This window comes from Erythranthe guttata, chromosome 7 (genome assembly GCF_056151865.1).
Source record: "Erythranthe guttata isolate IM_541 chromosome 7, IM_541, whole genome shotgun sequence".
Lineage (NCBI taxonomy): Eukaryota > Viridiplantae > Streptophyta > Magnoliopsida > Lamiales > Phrymaceae > Erythranthe > Erythranthe guttata.
In genome coordinates, this window is record NC_142539.1 from 14,701,393 (window position 1) to 14,717,613 (window position 16,221).

Consider the following 16,221-nt stretch of genomic DNA (forward strand, 5'->3'; position numbering starts at 1 on the left):
CGTGTGCAGTTCGACTTTGATAGATTCTCTGCATGAAATACACATACATGGATCCAAATTGCGATCAAAATGGTTGTTGCAAAGTACGCATAATTTTAGTTGAACTTCCATTTTCACCTCGAACGAATTTGGATTCTGGATTGAAATATTAAAAAAATGGGGGAGGGAAGGGGGTAATAAAATCCGTACCGTATTGTGCGTAAATAAATGTTGGGTGAAAGAACGATTAAAAATATAAAATCAATAATTCTTGAGTAAAAATATTTACGTACAATAATTTGAAGAATGTGGTTTGATTATTGAAAATAACATTGGGTTAGGTAGATTATATAGTTTGGAATATACGCATAATTTGGAAAGTATTAAGGACATTGTCTAAAAATAGAAATACGTATTCTGTATCTAAATACGAAATACCAAAGAAAATCGAAATGAATAACAAAAAATGACGAATAAATTTAAATAATACATTACTCCATTTTCTCTTGTTTGATCTTTTTCAATAATTTGGTGGATGATTGCTGGACGGTAGGATCATTGAGAATACTATCCAAAATACAATCGTTGGATCGCTTCATTGGAGTAATAGCGTTGACATCATCATCCACAATAGCATTAGTTGTGATATCACCATCCACAACGCCATCGTTAAAATTAGAACACGTTCCAGAGTCCTATTAATTAGCAAATAATTACGTAAAATATTTGTGTATTTGTGAAACATCTCTTACGTGCACCATATTAACAATTAATCAAAAATAAATTGTCAACCTTTGATGAGAAGACACACCCATCGTTGTCATAATTGACACTCAGCGACGATGAACCATTATCATGTTTCTGCAATATTATAAAATACATACACATTCAAAAACCACGTATTAAAATAAAAAGAAATAATTATATTAAAGTTAATTATCAATACCGCATCCATTTCGTAATGCTTCAAAAATGAAGCAATGATAGCATCATCTGTGCAAACTTTTTGAACATTGTAGGTTTTATGATCTTCATTGGCAACATTATCACCCTTGATAGCAATTTTGAATAACATTCTTCGATCAATCAACCCCTCAAGTTCCATAGGATACTCCACAGGTTCTTCTCCCTTCATAGCATTAAAAATAAATAAATGATAAAAATACAAAATTAATTGATTACTCTAAAAAAATGTATATTTTAGATTAAAAAAAAGGATGAGTGGTTGATCAATGTACCCTGTTTTGGACTGTTTGAATTAATGCTTCTACAGGAATATCTAGCATCCTTTCAGCTTCTTTCCCAAATACAATCATCGAAGCTGAATTTGTATCGTCCATGACAATGACTTCAACTTTATAACTAAAAAGAATAACAAAATGTGAATGAAAAGTATTTGTAGAATGGTAATATAATTAACCCAAAGAAAAAATAAATAGTACATACGTTGGCTTAGCAGTAGGCCAATGAGCTTTGCAAACGTGACAATACCACATTTTTGAATCCTGTCTAGCAGATCTATTACACTTAATGCAACCATTGTACCACCACTTTGATGTTTTCACAAGACCCTTAATAGTGGCCAATACAACATATTTGCCAAGCTAAAATGTGAAAATAAGCATCAGTTAATTATAGTTATAATCAATCTTGATAAATGATTCCTATTAGTATTTTTACTGAAAATGAACGAATAAATAATGTAGCAAATACATCGTTATTACCTCATTTGTGTCACTCAGTTCGTCCAAATTTTTTCTGACAGTCTTATGTATGAAATCATCTTCCATCGAGTAAGAAGACTGCGACGATATTTGACTTATCACTTGACCGCTATTTGGTTTACTCCGAATGAGACTAAAATGAAAAGTTACATGCAAATAAATCGTAATGAAAAAAAATAAATTTAAAAAAACGTAATTAATGCATTTAAATATACAATTGTAACCTCGATTTGAACTCATTAATTGCAGGTATATCCTCATTTATAAGCACGCGTGATGAATGCCAATGGTTAGATACCTGAACTTCACCTACGAAAACATAACAATAATAGTGAGATGTAATAAATGACCCTAACATTATTTATACATGATGCATAAAAGAAATTATTGAACAAACTAATACCATTCTTTATCTCAGTCGTTGCAAATTGTATTACAACAATATACGGCCCTACACCAATATCTTGAATTCGTTGAAGTATGTGTTAGAATTTATTTCGTGCAGATATAAATTATTTGTGTCAGATTCAGTTTTTCGTTACTGTTGCGTGAAGTGTTGCAACAGTTCGTGAAGCAGTTCGTAAAAACAGAAATAAACGAGACACAAATTTTAATGTGGTTCAGATACAATTGTACCCTACATCCACGGGGACCTGCAAATAAAATTTACTAATTTTTAGTTTTACGAATACAATAATAGGACTTAATCAAAATACAAAGACTCCCTCTTTGTTGACGCCGTTCTTGTATACTACGCTGAATTATAAATCTTCAATTTGCAGCACGTCCCTTGCTCCGCACGGTTGAACTCCCTTCAACGCTGAATCCCTCAGTCGGCGGATCGATCTCCTCCCGAGATCTGTTTAAGCCCCTCTCCCGAAGAACCGATCTTCTTTTTGTATAGAAGAAGCAAACTTGTGATACTCCTTGAATCTTGGTGTCTTCACCACAAAGCCTTAAAACCGGTATATTTTCTATGAAAATCACGTATCACGATGGAACAATAAAAACGAGAGGAAAAATATTTTCTATGAAAAATTTCTCTCGATCAAAGACGTTCCGGGAGCAGCAAAAATAAGAGCAGAAAAATAATATTTTTTCTCTCCAATAAAACACATACAGATAACGATGCTTGAAGTCCTCTTTATACGTTCATAATTCTTCCTGCACAAGAGAATACAAATCTAATTAGATCTGTTATTCACGTTAAAAAGAGTTGTATAGGAAAATACAACTAATCATTCCTTATCTAAAAACTAATTCCCTTAACTATTAAAACACCAAGGAAATAAAATCCATTAGGTTAGGATTCTTATTCACGTATGAGAATAAGTTGTAAAATAAGAAAACTCTTTGTATAAAGATAATTCCTAATATTAATCAATTAATGACAAATTAAAAAGAATTAAAACACAAGGAAACTCCCCTTCTTATATCACGGCATATCTAGACTTCTAGACTTGTGCTACAACTCTTTTACACGTTTCCTTGCAAAGTCAGAATCCAAAGGATTCTAACAATCTCCCCCTTTGTCGTTTATTGATTATAATCATTTTCTCCCCCTGAGTAAAATAACCTGAAAAGAAAACAATCAAATGATAGACGGAAGCAATAAAACGAAGGATCATCCTCGGCATTAAAGGAACATCCAGCAACAAGAGTGGCATCAACTGCTGCAATAGCAAGTGCCACAGTTTCAGCAACTGTTCCAGCAAGTGCCACAATAAAACGAAGGATCATCCTCAGCATTAAAGGAACATCCAACAACAAGAGTGGCATCAACTGCTGCAATAGCAAGTGCCACAGTTTCAGCAACTGTTCCAGCAGTAGTGGCTTCGGCAGGTGGTTCACAGCGGAGTCAGCTCCCCCTGCATTTGTATCTCCCTCTGTGAATGATCCTTAGGCAGCTCCTCTTGTAAATGCATTCATTCTTCCCCTTTGCTTACTTGGCTGGATAGACTTGGAAGGCGGTGGATGACAACGTGGTAAATTATCCACGTGATAAGAGACTCAGCAAATAACGTCGGCATTAGCTCCTCCTTCTATATTCTTGTGAAGCTCTGGAGAAATTAAACAAGGAAACCAATTAATGACAATTACCACAATAATAATAAAAAATGGAGTTCCTTCTTGACACGTTCAGGTGATTAATATGGAGAGATTCTTTATTTCTTCTCAAATTATCTAATGAGATAACTAAGGAAAATATGTTCCTCATATTAATACACATCTCCATAGAATTCCACTTGGTGTTGTGGACTTAGAATCCCACCGAGATTCTAACACTCTCCCCCTTTGGCATTGATTGGTCAGAATATTTACTCCCCCTAAATATATGATACCTGCATGAACAAGGGTTAGCAAATTCAGAATAACATCTGCACATATAAACTGTTGCAACAGTTTATCAAACAGTTCAGCAGATAGTGTAAACCATAAATAAACCATAGTTCCAAAATAAAGGCAGATAATTCGTTCAGATAAGCACGAGATAAAAGGATATGCAGTAGCAGAAACAACTTCTCTGCACAATGCTTATTATTTGTCCTATATTTCTGCCCAGCAACTGTCTGATGCACTGTAGCAACAGTTGTCGGAACTCCCCCTGCATTCCTGCACTGTTCCAGCAACTGTCTGATGCACTGTCGCAACAGTTGTCGAAACTCTCCCTGTGTTCATGCCATCGTTACTGTTCTTTTCTCCCCCTTTGTGGGCAATCACCATGCAGAGATAACTCAACATGGACTAATGATCTTGATGATTCAAGCAAGCTGTTCAAACACTTAACAAAAAGATCAAAACGAAGAGAGAATCTTGGAAGGAAGTGAGAAGAATCACTATACATAACGTGCACAGAAAATCACAAACTCACAAACTCAATACCACACGATAATTGCAATGCGAAAATCAAAGGATAGTGATATCAAATCCAACATTAAATAGCAAAGACTACAGACTTTGCCAAACTTCATAAGAAACGTGGAAATGTGAGGAGTAAGCCCAATCGATCCGGTTGCAACAAAAAAAATCAAATTTAACCGGCACATAAACAAAAATCCCGTCTCTCTCTCTCTCTTTTTTTTTTTTTTTTTTTTTTTTTTTTTTTTTTTAAATAATGCCTAATGCAGTACAAAAAGTAAACATGAGAAATAGACATGAGTGAAGAGACATATGTGAATAGGATACTGCATGGACAAACAAAACATATGGGATTTATCTTCACATTCACGATAAGCGCAATCCCCAAAAATCCGACTGCCAATGCAACCAATAAACTTAATAATCCCAAGTCAAACACAAAGATGCTCTTATTAGGTAGCGTACACACACGTCTAATGGTAGCTTTTTCCCATGAAAAACAGAGCAATTAAAAGGAACGAGATTATGTTGGTCGTGCAATGTGTAGTCCCCTGGGCTTTCTAATTGAGCTTTGTAGTAAGTGTTCGGTCAAGTGGTTTACTGGCTCGACTTAACTAGGCTTCGAACTATTCACTGACCATATATATAATTTATATTGGCCGTGCAATGTGTAGTTCCCTGGGCTTTCTAATTGAGCCTTGTAGCGAGCTTTCGGCCACGTGATTTACTGGCTCGACTCAAAAAGGCTTCGAACTATTCACTGACCAAATGGTTGTAGATATATATATATATTAATAACAGTAGTTCAAGAGTAGCTTTCACTCATTAAAAGAGGCAGCTTTTCCCTATAAAAACATCCAACCATGACAAGACTATTCAGAGAAATAAATAAGTTGGAGCCTTTTAAGTAATCATTTTGGGAATTGGTGAAGTTCTACCCCCACAAAATTTAGAAGAACACGAAGTATCAAACTCACATTTGTCTCAATCATATGCAGTATGCTTAATGCAGGTCCTATATGAGATGCAAAAACATATGAAGTGTCCTACCACTAAAAGTTGCAAGTCTGGACACACAGACAGTTGCAACAGTTCATGCAACTGCATCAGATTAAACACCATAAATTCCCAGCGATTTTCGCAAGGAATCAAATCTCTGTGCATCAAGGGTTTTTGCAAAAGCATCAGTTAATTCATTCTCCGTTGCAACATAATCAATTGAGACAACCCCCTTTTCAACCAAGCCCCTTATGAAATGATGACAAATTTCAGTAAGCTTAGTTCTTGAATGCTGAATAGGATTCATCGAATTATTTTTCGCACTCAAATTATCAAAATTCAGAAGATCAAGTTTCTTATGCCCCAATCCAATTTTGTCAACAGAACTGTTGGAACAGTTAGTACTATCATCACACGATTTTAAAGAAGTAATGGCAGGTAAACAATTAAGATCAGACTTCTTTACCCAGATTTTTTGTTGAGTTTTATTCACTAAATCAACCTTTATCTTGGGTTTTTGAGACGACACAAAAGTGTGATCAATTTTAGCGGAAAGTGGTGAGCAGGCCATTATTCTTTTAACCATTTTCAAGTACTTAAAACATCTGGGTCGTATATGACCAGCAACATGACAAAAATGACAAATAGGCACAAAACGTTTTCTTTGAAATGACTGTTTTGGCGCAACTGTCGCAACAGTCTGTGAAACAGTGCATTGTTTAACAAAATTGATTTTTCCTATTGGATCTTCTTTCTGTTTCAAAGCATCATCAGATAGTTTATTACCCCTTACACCTAGATGACCATAGTTCGGCTGATTTGTTCTCAAAATTTCATTCAAGTTTACCTTACCTGTATTTAATTTTGAAATAGAATCTTGGGTTTTAGCAAATTTAGCCTTCAAACTATCTGTTTCTCTACTAGCAGAAATAACATTTTGTTCAAGAGTAAAAATTCTTACCTTCAATACTTTGTTTTCCTCAATTAGGACAAGCTTCTCTTTTTCTAAGAATTTATTCGACTCGCATACCTGAAGAAATTTTTCGTACATCCTTTCATAGCACTCCTTTAATTCTTCCAAGAATGACGCGTCATCATCGCTGTTGTTTTCTGAATCCCAATCATCACCTGCAAGATTTAACGGAGTTATTCTTTTATCAGATATTGAATGCAACTTATCATACCTAAGTTCTGTCTGAACAGTTTGTCCAACTGTTGCAACAGTTTCAGCGACAGTGTCTTTGCACTCGCTTATCTGAGTGGTTCCTTCGTAGGTCTCTTGTAGAACATCCCATGCCTCCTTTGCTGATTTGCACATTGATATCAATTTGAATTGTTCTTCATCGATACAACTCAAGATAGCATTGGTTGCCTTGGAATTATAATCTGCTTTTCGTACTTCTTCATCACTCCACTTCTGTTTTGGTGTTTGAATGATTTCGTATGACTCATTCATTGAGGTAGGAGGTGTCCAACCAATTAGAATCGCGCGCCAGGCCCATTCATCAATAGATTTGATGAACATCTTCATCCTTATTTTCCAATCAGAGTAGTTCAATTCACCCAAGACAGGTGGTAGGAATGCGCCTTCACGATGATTATTCATATCTGCACAAAAAAATAAAAAAATTAAATCCCAAAATCTCACTAAGTGTATCTAGTGACAGGCTCTGATACCAATTGTTAGAATTTATTTCGTGCAGATATAAATTATTTGTGTCAGATTCAGTTTTTCGTTACTGTTGCGTGAAGTGTTGCAACAGTTCGTGAAGCAGTTCGTAAAAACAGAAATAAACGAGACACAAATTTTAATGTGGTTCAGATACAATTGTACCCTACATCCACGGGGACCTGCAAATAAAATTTACTAATTTTTAGTTTTACGAATACAATAATAGGACTTAATCAAAATACAAAGACTCCCTCTTTGTTGACGTCGTTCTTGTATACTACGTTGAATTATAAATCTTCAATTTGCAGCACGTCCCTTGCTCCGCACGGTTGAACTCCCTTCAACGCTGAATCCCTCAGTCGGCGGATCGATCTCCTCCCGAGATCTGTTTAAGCCCCTCTCCCGAAGAACCGATCTTCTTTTTGTATAGAAGAAGCAAACTTGTGATACTCCTTGAATCTTGGTGTCTTCACCACAAAGCCTTAAAGCCGGTATATTTTCTATGAAAATCACGTATCACGATGGAACAATAAAAACGAGAGGAAAAATATTTTCTATGAAAAATTTCTCTCGATCAAAGACGTTCCGGGAGCAGCAAAAATAAGAGCAGAAAAATAATATTTTTTCTCTCCAATAAAACACATACAGATAACGATGCTTGAAGTCCTCTTTATACGTTCATAATTCTTCCTGCACAAGAGAATACAAATCTAATTAGATCTGTTATTCACGTTAAAAAGAGTTGTATAGGAAAATACAACTAATCATTCCTTATCTAAAAACTAATTCCCTTAACTATTAAAACACCAAGGAAATAAAATCCATTAGGTTAGGATTCTTATTCACGTATGAGAATAAGTTGTAAAATAAGAAAACTCTTTGTATAAAGATAATTCCTAATATTAATCAATTAATGACAAATTAAAAAGAATTAAAACACAAGGAAACTCCCCTTCTTATATCACGGCATATCTAGACTTCTAGACTTGTGCTACAACTCTTTTACACGTTTCCTTGCAAAGTCAGAATCCAAAGGATTCTAACAATCTCCCCCTTTGTCGTTTATTGATTATAATCATTTTCTCCCCCTGAGTAAAATAACCTGAAAAGAAAACAATCAAATGATAGACGGAAGCAATAAAACGAAGGATCATCCTCGGCATTAAAGGAACATCCAGCAACAAGAGTGGCATCAACTGCTGCAATAGCAAGTGCCACAGTTTCAGCAACTGTTCCAGCAAGTGCCACAATAAAACGAAGGATCATCCTCAGCATTAAAGGAACATCCAACAACAAGAGTGGCATCAACTGCTGCAATAGCAAGTGCCACAGTTTCAGCAACTGTTCCAGCAGTAGTGGCTTCGGCAGGTGGTTCACAGCGGAGTCAGCTCCCCCTGCATTTGTATCTCCCTCTGTGAATGATCCTTAGGCAGCTCCTCTTGTAAATGCATTCATTCTTCCCCTTTGCTTACATGGCTGGATAGACTTGGAAGGCGGTGGATGACAACGTGGTAAATTATCCACGTGATAAGAGACTCAGCAAATAACGTCGGCATTAGCTCCTCCTTCTATATTCTTGTGAAGCTCTGGAGAAATTAAACAAGGAAACCAATTAATGACAATTACCACAATAATAATAAAAAATGGAGTTCCTTCTTGACACGTTCAGGTGATTAATATGGAGAGATTCTTTATTTCTTCTCAAATTATCTAATGAGATAACTAAGGAAAATATGTTCCTCATATTAATACACATCTCCATAGAATTCCACTTGGTGTTGTGGACTTAGAATCCCACCGAGATTCTAACACTCTCCCCCTTTGGCATTGATTGGTCAGAATATTTACTCCCCCTAAATATATGATACCTGCATGAACAAGGGTTAGCAAATTCAGAATAACATCTGCACATATAAACTGTTGCAACAGTTTATCAAACAGTTCAGCAGATAGTGTAAACCATAAATAAACCATAGTTCCAAAATAAAGGCAGATAATTCGTTCAGATAAGCACGAGATAAAAGGATATGCAGTAGCAGAAACAACTTCTCTGCACAATGCTTATTATTTGTCCTATATTTCTGCCCAGCAACTGTCTGATGCACTGTAGCAACAGTTGTCGGAACTCCCCCTGCATTCCTGCACTGTTCCAGCAACTGTCTGATGCACTGTCGCAACAGTTGTCGAAACTCTCCCTGTGTTCATGCCATCGTTACTGTTCTTTTCTCCCCCTTTGTGGGCAATCACCATGCAGAGATAACTCAACATGGACTAATGATCTTGATGATTCAAGCAAGCTGTTCAAACACTTAACAAAAAGATCAAAACGAAGAGAGAATCTTGGAAGGAAGTGAGAAGAATCACTATACATAACGTGCACAGAAAATCACAAACTCACAAACTCAATACCACACGATAATTGCAATGCGAAAATCAAAGGATAGTGATATCAAATCCAACATTAAATAGCAAAGACTACAGACTTTGCCAAACTTCATAAGAAACGTGGAAATGTGAGGAGTAAGCCCAATCGATCCGGTTGCAACAAAAAAAATCAAATTTAACCGGCACATAAACAAAAATCCCGTCTCTCTCTCTCTTTTTTTTTTTTTTTTTTTTTTTTTTTTTTTTTTAAATAATGCCTAATGCAGTACAAAAAGTAAACATGAGAAATAGACATGAGTGAAGAGACATATGTGAATAGGATACTGCATGGACAAACAAAACATATGGGATTTATCTTCACATTCACGATAAGCGCAATCCCCAAAAATCCGACTGCCAATGCAACCAATAAACTTAATAATCCCAAGTCAAACACAAAGATGCTCTTATTAGGTAGCGTACACACACGTCTAATGGTAGCTTTTTCCCATGAAAAACAGAGCAATTAAAAGGAACGAGATTATGTTGGTCGTGCAATGTGTAGTCCCCTGGGCTTTCTAATTGAGCTTTGTAGTAAGTGTTCGGTCAAGTGGTTTACTGGCTCGACTTAACTAGGCTTCGAACTATTCACTGACCATATATATAATTTATATTGGCCGTGCAATGTGTAGTTCCCTGGGCTTTCTAATTGAGCCTTGTAGCGAGCTTTCGGCCACGTGATTTACTGGCTCGACTCAAAAAGGCTTCGAACTATTCACTGACCAAATGGTTGTAGATATATATATATATTAATAACAGTAGTTCAAGAGTAGCTTTCACTCATTAAAAGAGGCAGCTTTTCCCTATAAAAACATCCAACCATGACAAGACTATTCAGAGAAATAAATAAGTTGGAGCCTTTTAAGTAATCATTTTGGGAATTGGTGAAGTTCTACCCCCACAAAATTTAGAAGAACACGAAGTATCAAACTCACATTTGTCTCAATCATATGCAGTATGCTTAATGCAGGTCCTATATGAGATGCAAAAACATATGAAGTGTCCTACCACTAAAAGTTGCAAGTCTGGACACACAGACAGTTGCAACAGTTCATGCAACTGCATCAGATTAAACACCATAAATTCCCAGCGATTTTCGCAAGGAATCAAATCTCTGTGCATCAAGGGTTTTTGCAAAAGCATCAGTTAATTCATTCTCCGTTGCAACATAATCAATTGAGACAACCCCCTTTTCAACCAAGCCCCTTATGAAATGATGACAAATTTCAGTAAGCTTAGTTCTTGAATGCTGAATAGGATTCATCGAATTATTTTTCGCACTCAAATTATCAAAATTCAGAAGATCAAGTTTCTTATGCCCCAATCCAATTTTGTCAACAGAACTGTTGGAACAGTTAGTACTATCATCACACGATTTTAAAGAAGTAATGGCAGGTAAACAATTAAGATCAGACTTCTTTACCCAGATTTTTTGTTGAGTTTTATTCACTAAATCAACCTTTATCTTGGGTTTTTGAGACGACACAAAAGTGTGATCAATTTTAGCGGAAAGTGGTGAGCAGGCCATTATTCTTTTAACCATTTTCAAGTACTTAAAACATCTGGGTCGTATATGACCAGCAACATGACAAAAATGACAAATAGGCACAAAACGTTTTCTTTGAAATGACTGTTTTGGCGCAACTGTCGCAACAGTCTGTGAAACAGTGCATTGTTTAACAAAATTGATTTTTCCTATTGGATCTTCTTTCTGTTTCAAAGCATCATCAGATAGTTTATTACCCCTTACACCTAGATGACCATAGTTCGGCTGATTTGTTCTCAAAATTTCATTCAAGTTTACCTTACCTGTATTTAATTTTGAAATAGAATCTTGGGTTTTAGCAAATTTAGCCTTCAAACTATCTGTTTCTCTACTAGCAGAAATAACATTTTGTTCAAGAGTAAAAATTCTTACCTTCAATACTTTGTTTTCCTCAATTAGGACAAGCTTCTCTTTTTCTAAGAATTTATTCGACTCGCATACCTGAAGAAATTTTTCGTACATCCTTTCATAGCACTCCTTTAATTCTTCCAAGAATGACGCGTCATCATCGCTGTTGTTTTCTGAATCCCAATCATCACCTGCAAGATTTAACGGAGTTATTCTTTTATCAGATATTGAATGCAACTTATCATACCTAAGTTCTGTCTGAACAGTTTGTCCAACTGTTGCAACAGTTTCAGCGACAGTGTCTTTGCACTCGCTTATCTGAGTGGTTCCTTCGTAGGTCTCTTGTAGAACATCCCATGCCTCCTTTGCTGATTTGCACATTGATATCAATTTGAATTGTTCTTCATCGATACAACTCAAGATAGCATTGGTTGCCTTGGAATTATAATCTGCTTTTCGTACTTCTTCATCACTCCACTTCTGTTTTGGTGTTTGAATGATTTCGTATGACTCATTCATTGAGGTAGGAGGTGTCCAACCAATTAGAATCGCGCGCCAGGCCCATTCATCAATAGATTTGATGAACATCTTCATCCTTATTTTCCAATCAGAGTAGTTCAATTCACCCAAGACAGGTGGTAGGAATGCGCCTTCACGATGATTATTCATATCTGCACAAAAAAATAAAAAAATTAAATCCCAAAATCTCACTAAGTGTATCTAGTGACAGGCTCTGATACCAATTGTTAGAATTTATTTCGTGCAGATATAAATTATTTGTGTCAGATTCAGTTTTTCGTTACTGTTGCGTGAAGTGTTGCAACAGTTCGTGAAGCAGTTCGTAAAAACAGAAATAAACGAGACACAAATTTTAATGTGGTTCAGATACAATTGTACCCTACATCCACGGGGACCTGCAAATAAAATTTACTAATTTTTAGTTTTACGAATACAATAATAGGACTTAATCAAAATACAAAGACTCCCTCTTTGTTGACGCCGTTCTTGTATACTACGCTGAATTATAAATCTTCAATTTGCAGCACGTCCCTTGCTCCGCACGGTTGAACTCCCTTCAACGCTGAATCCCTCAGTCGGCGGATCGATCTCCTCCCGAGATCTGTTTAAGCCCCTCTCCCGAAGAACCGATCTTCTTTTTGTATAGAAGAAGCAAACTTGTGATACTCCTTGAATCTTGGTGTCTTCACCACAAAGCCTTAAAGCCGGTATATTTTCTATGAAAATCACGTATCACGATGGAACAATAAAAACGAGAGGAAAAATATTTTCTATGAAAAATTTCTCTCGATCAAAGACGTTCCGGGAGCAGCAAAAATAAGAGCAGAAAAATAATATTTTTTCTCTCCAATAAAACACATACAGATAACGATGCTTGAAGTCCTCTTTATACGTTCATAATTCTTCCTGCACAAGAGAATACAAATCTAATTAGATCTGTTATTCACGTTAAAAAGAGTTGTATAGGAAAATACAACTAATCATTCCTTATCTAAAAACTAATTCCCTTAACTATTAAAACACCAAGGAAATAAAATCCATTAGGTTAGGATTCTTATTCACGTATGAGAATAAGTTGTAAAATAAGAAAACTCTTTGTATAAAGATAATTCCTAATATTAATCAATTAATGACAAATTAAAAAGAATTAAAACACAAGGAAACTCCCCTTCTTATATCACGGCATATCTAGACTTCTAGACTTGTGCTACAACTCTTTTACACGTTTCCTTGCAAAGTCAGAATCCAAAGGATTCTAACAATCTCCCCCTTTGTCGTTTATTGATTATAATCATTTTCTCCCCCTGAGTAAAATAACCTGAAAAGAAAACAATCAAATGATAGACGGAAGCAATAAAACGAAGGATCATCCTCGGCATTAAAGGAACATCCAGCAACAAGAGTGGCATCAACTGCTGCAATAGCAAGTGCCACAGTTTCAGCAACTGTTCCAGCAAGTGCCACAATAAAACGAAGGATCATCCTCAGCATTAAAGGAACATCCAACAACAAGAGTGGCATCAACTGCTGCAATAGCAAGTGCCACAGTTTCAGCAACTGTTCCAGCAGTAGTGGCTTCGGCAGGTGGTTCACAGCGGAGTCAGCTCCCCCTGCATTTGTATCTCCCTCTGTGAATGATCCTTAGGCAGCTCCTCTTGTAAATGCATTCATTCTTCCCCTTTGCTTACTTGGCTGGATAGACTTGGAAGGCGGTGGATGACAACGTGGTAAATTATCCACGTGATAAGAGACTCAGCAAATAACGTCGGCATTAGCTCCTCCTTCTATATTCTTGTGAAGCTCTGGAGAAATTAAACAAGGAAACCAATTAATGACAATTACCACAATAATAATAAAAAATGGAGTTCCTTCTTGACACGTTCAGGTGATTAATATGGAGAGATTCTTTATTTCTTCTCAAATTATCTAATGAGATAACTAAGGAAAATATGTTCCTCATATTAATACACATCTCCATAGAATTCCACTTGGTGTTGTGGACTTAGAATCCCACCGAGATTCTAACACTCTCCCCCTTTGGCATTGATTGGTCAGAATATTTACTCCCCCTAAATATATGATACCTGCATGAACAAGGGTTAGCAAATTCAGAATAACATCTGCACATATAAACTGTTGCAACAGTTTATCAAACAGTTCAGCAGATAGTGTAAACCATAAATAAACCATAGTTCCAAAATAAAGGCAGATAATTCGTTCAGATAAGCACGAGATAAAAGGATATGCAGTAGCAGAAACAACTTCTCTGCACAATGCTTATTATTTGTCCTATATTTCTGCCCAGCAACTGTCTGATGCACTGTAGCAACAGTTGTCGGAACTCCCCCTGCATTCCTGCACTGTTCCAGCAACTGTCTGATGCACTGTCGCAACAGTTGTCGAAACTCTCCCTGTGTTCATGCCATCGTTACTGTTCTTTTCTCCCCCTTTGTGGGCAATCACCATGCAGAGATAACTCAACATGGACTAATGATCTTGATGATTCAAGCAAGCTGTTCAAACACTTAACAAAAAGATCAAAACGAAGAGAGAATCTTGGAAGGAAGTGAGAAGAATCACTATACATAACGTGCACAGAAAATCACAAACTCACAAACTCAATACCACACGATAATTGCAATGCGAAAATCAAAGGATAGTGATATCAAATCCAACATTAAATAGCAAAGACTACAGACTTTGCCAAACTTCATAAGAAACGTGGAAATGTGAGGAGTAAGCCCAATCGATCCGGTTGCAACAAAAAAAATCAAATTTAACCGGCACATAAACAAAAATCCCGTCTCTCTCTCTCTTTTTTTTTTTTTTTTTTTTTTTTTTTTTTAAATAATGCCTAATGCAGTACAAAAAGTAAACATGAGAAATAGACATGAGTGAAGAGACATATGTGAATAGGATACTGCATGGACAAACAAAACATATGGGATTTATCTTCACATTCACGATAAGCGCAATCCCCAAAAATCCGACTGCCAATGCAACCAATAAACTTAATAATCCCAAGTCAAACACAAAGATGCTCTTATTAGGTAGCGTACACACACGTCTAATGGTAGCTTTTTCCCATGAAAAACAGAGCAATTAAAAGGAACGAGATTATGTTGGTCGTGCAATGTGTAGTCCCCTGGGCTTTCTAATTGAGCTTTGTAGTAAGTGTTCGGTCAAGTGGTTTACTGGCTCGACTTAACTAGGCTTCGAACTATTCACTGACCATATATATAATTTATATTGGCCGTGCAATGTGTAGTTCCCTGGGCTTTCTAATTGAGCCTTGTAGCGAGCTTTCGGCCACATGTACTATAATTTAGGGATTAGTTGGAAAACAAATGGAATATTTAAAAGGGACATTATTCACATTTACTCTAACTTAGGCATTAATGTAGGAGTATACGTATTCGTATTTAATAAGAGTGTTTGTTTTCATTAATTGTGAATTGGACGTAATTGTAATCCCGTAATTGACATACACGTATAAACATTGATTTTATTTTTTATTTTTTTCAATTAGCTGCTAATATAGATAATCATCTCAAATATATTAGCCATTATAAAATACTACTATATGATAAAATAATATTATATTATAGGTTTATACTATAAATAAACAGAGGTTAATTATGGTATTGCTATTATATTATATTATAGGGGTAATGGCAAATAGGCCCATGACAAGGGCACTTAATTAAAATAGGGACATCCAATTTTTTTGTCTTCGAAATAAATCCACCCCATTCAAACTTATTTGCAAATAAGGAAAATCCCTTTATATATACCAAAATTACCCCCAATTCATTTGAAACTCAATTTAACTCCAATTTCATGATTTACACCCCAATTTAGCCCAATTTCATCAATTAACCAATTTTAACCCAAATTTCAATTTTGACCCCAATTTTAACCCTAATTCGTATCAATTCCACCCATTATGCTCTAACTTCTTTAATATTACACATTGACCCCGGATTTTAACAAATATATCACATTAACCCCCAAAACTTTTTTTTTTTCAGAAAATAATTTTTTTTCTGAAATATTTTTTTTCCGGCCAGATTCCGGCGTTGACCGCCGGAGACCGCCGGTCTCCGGCGTTGACTTTTTTTTTTTTTTTTTTTTCTTTTTGGAATTTTGTT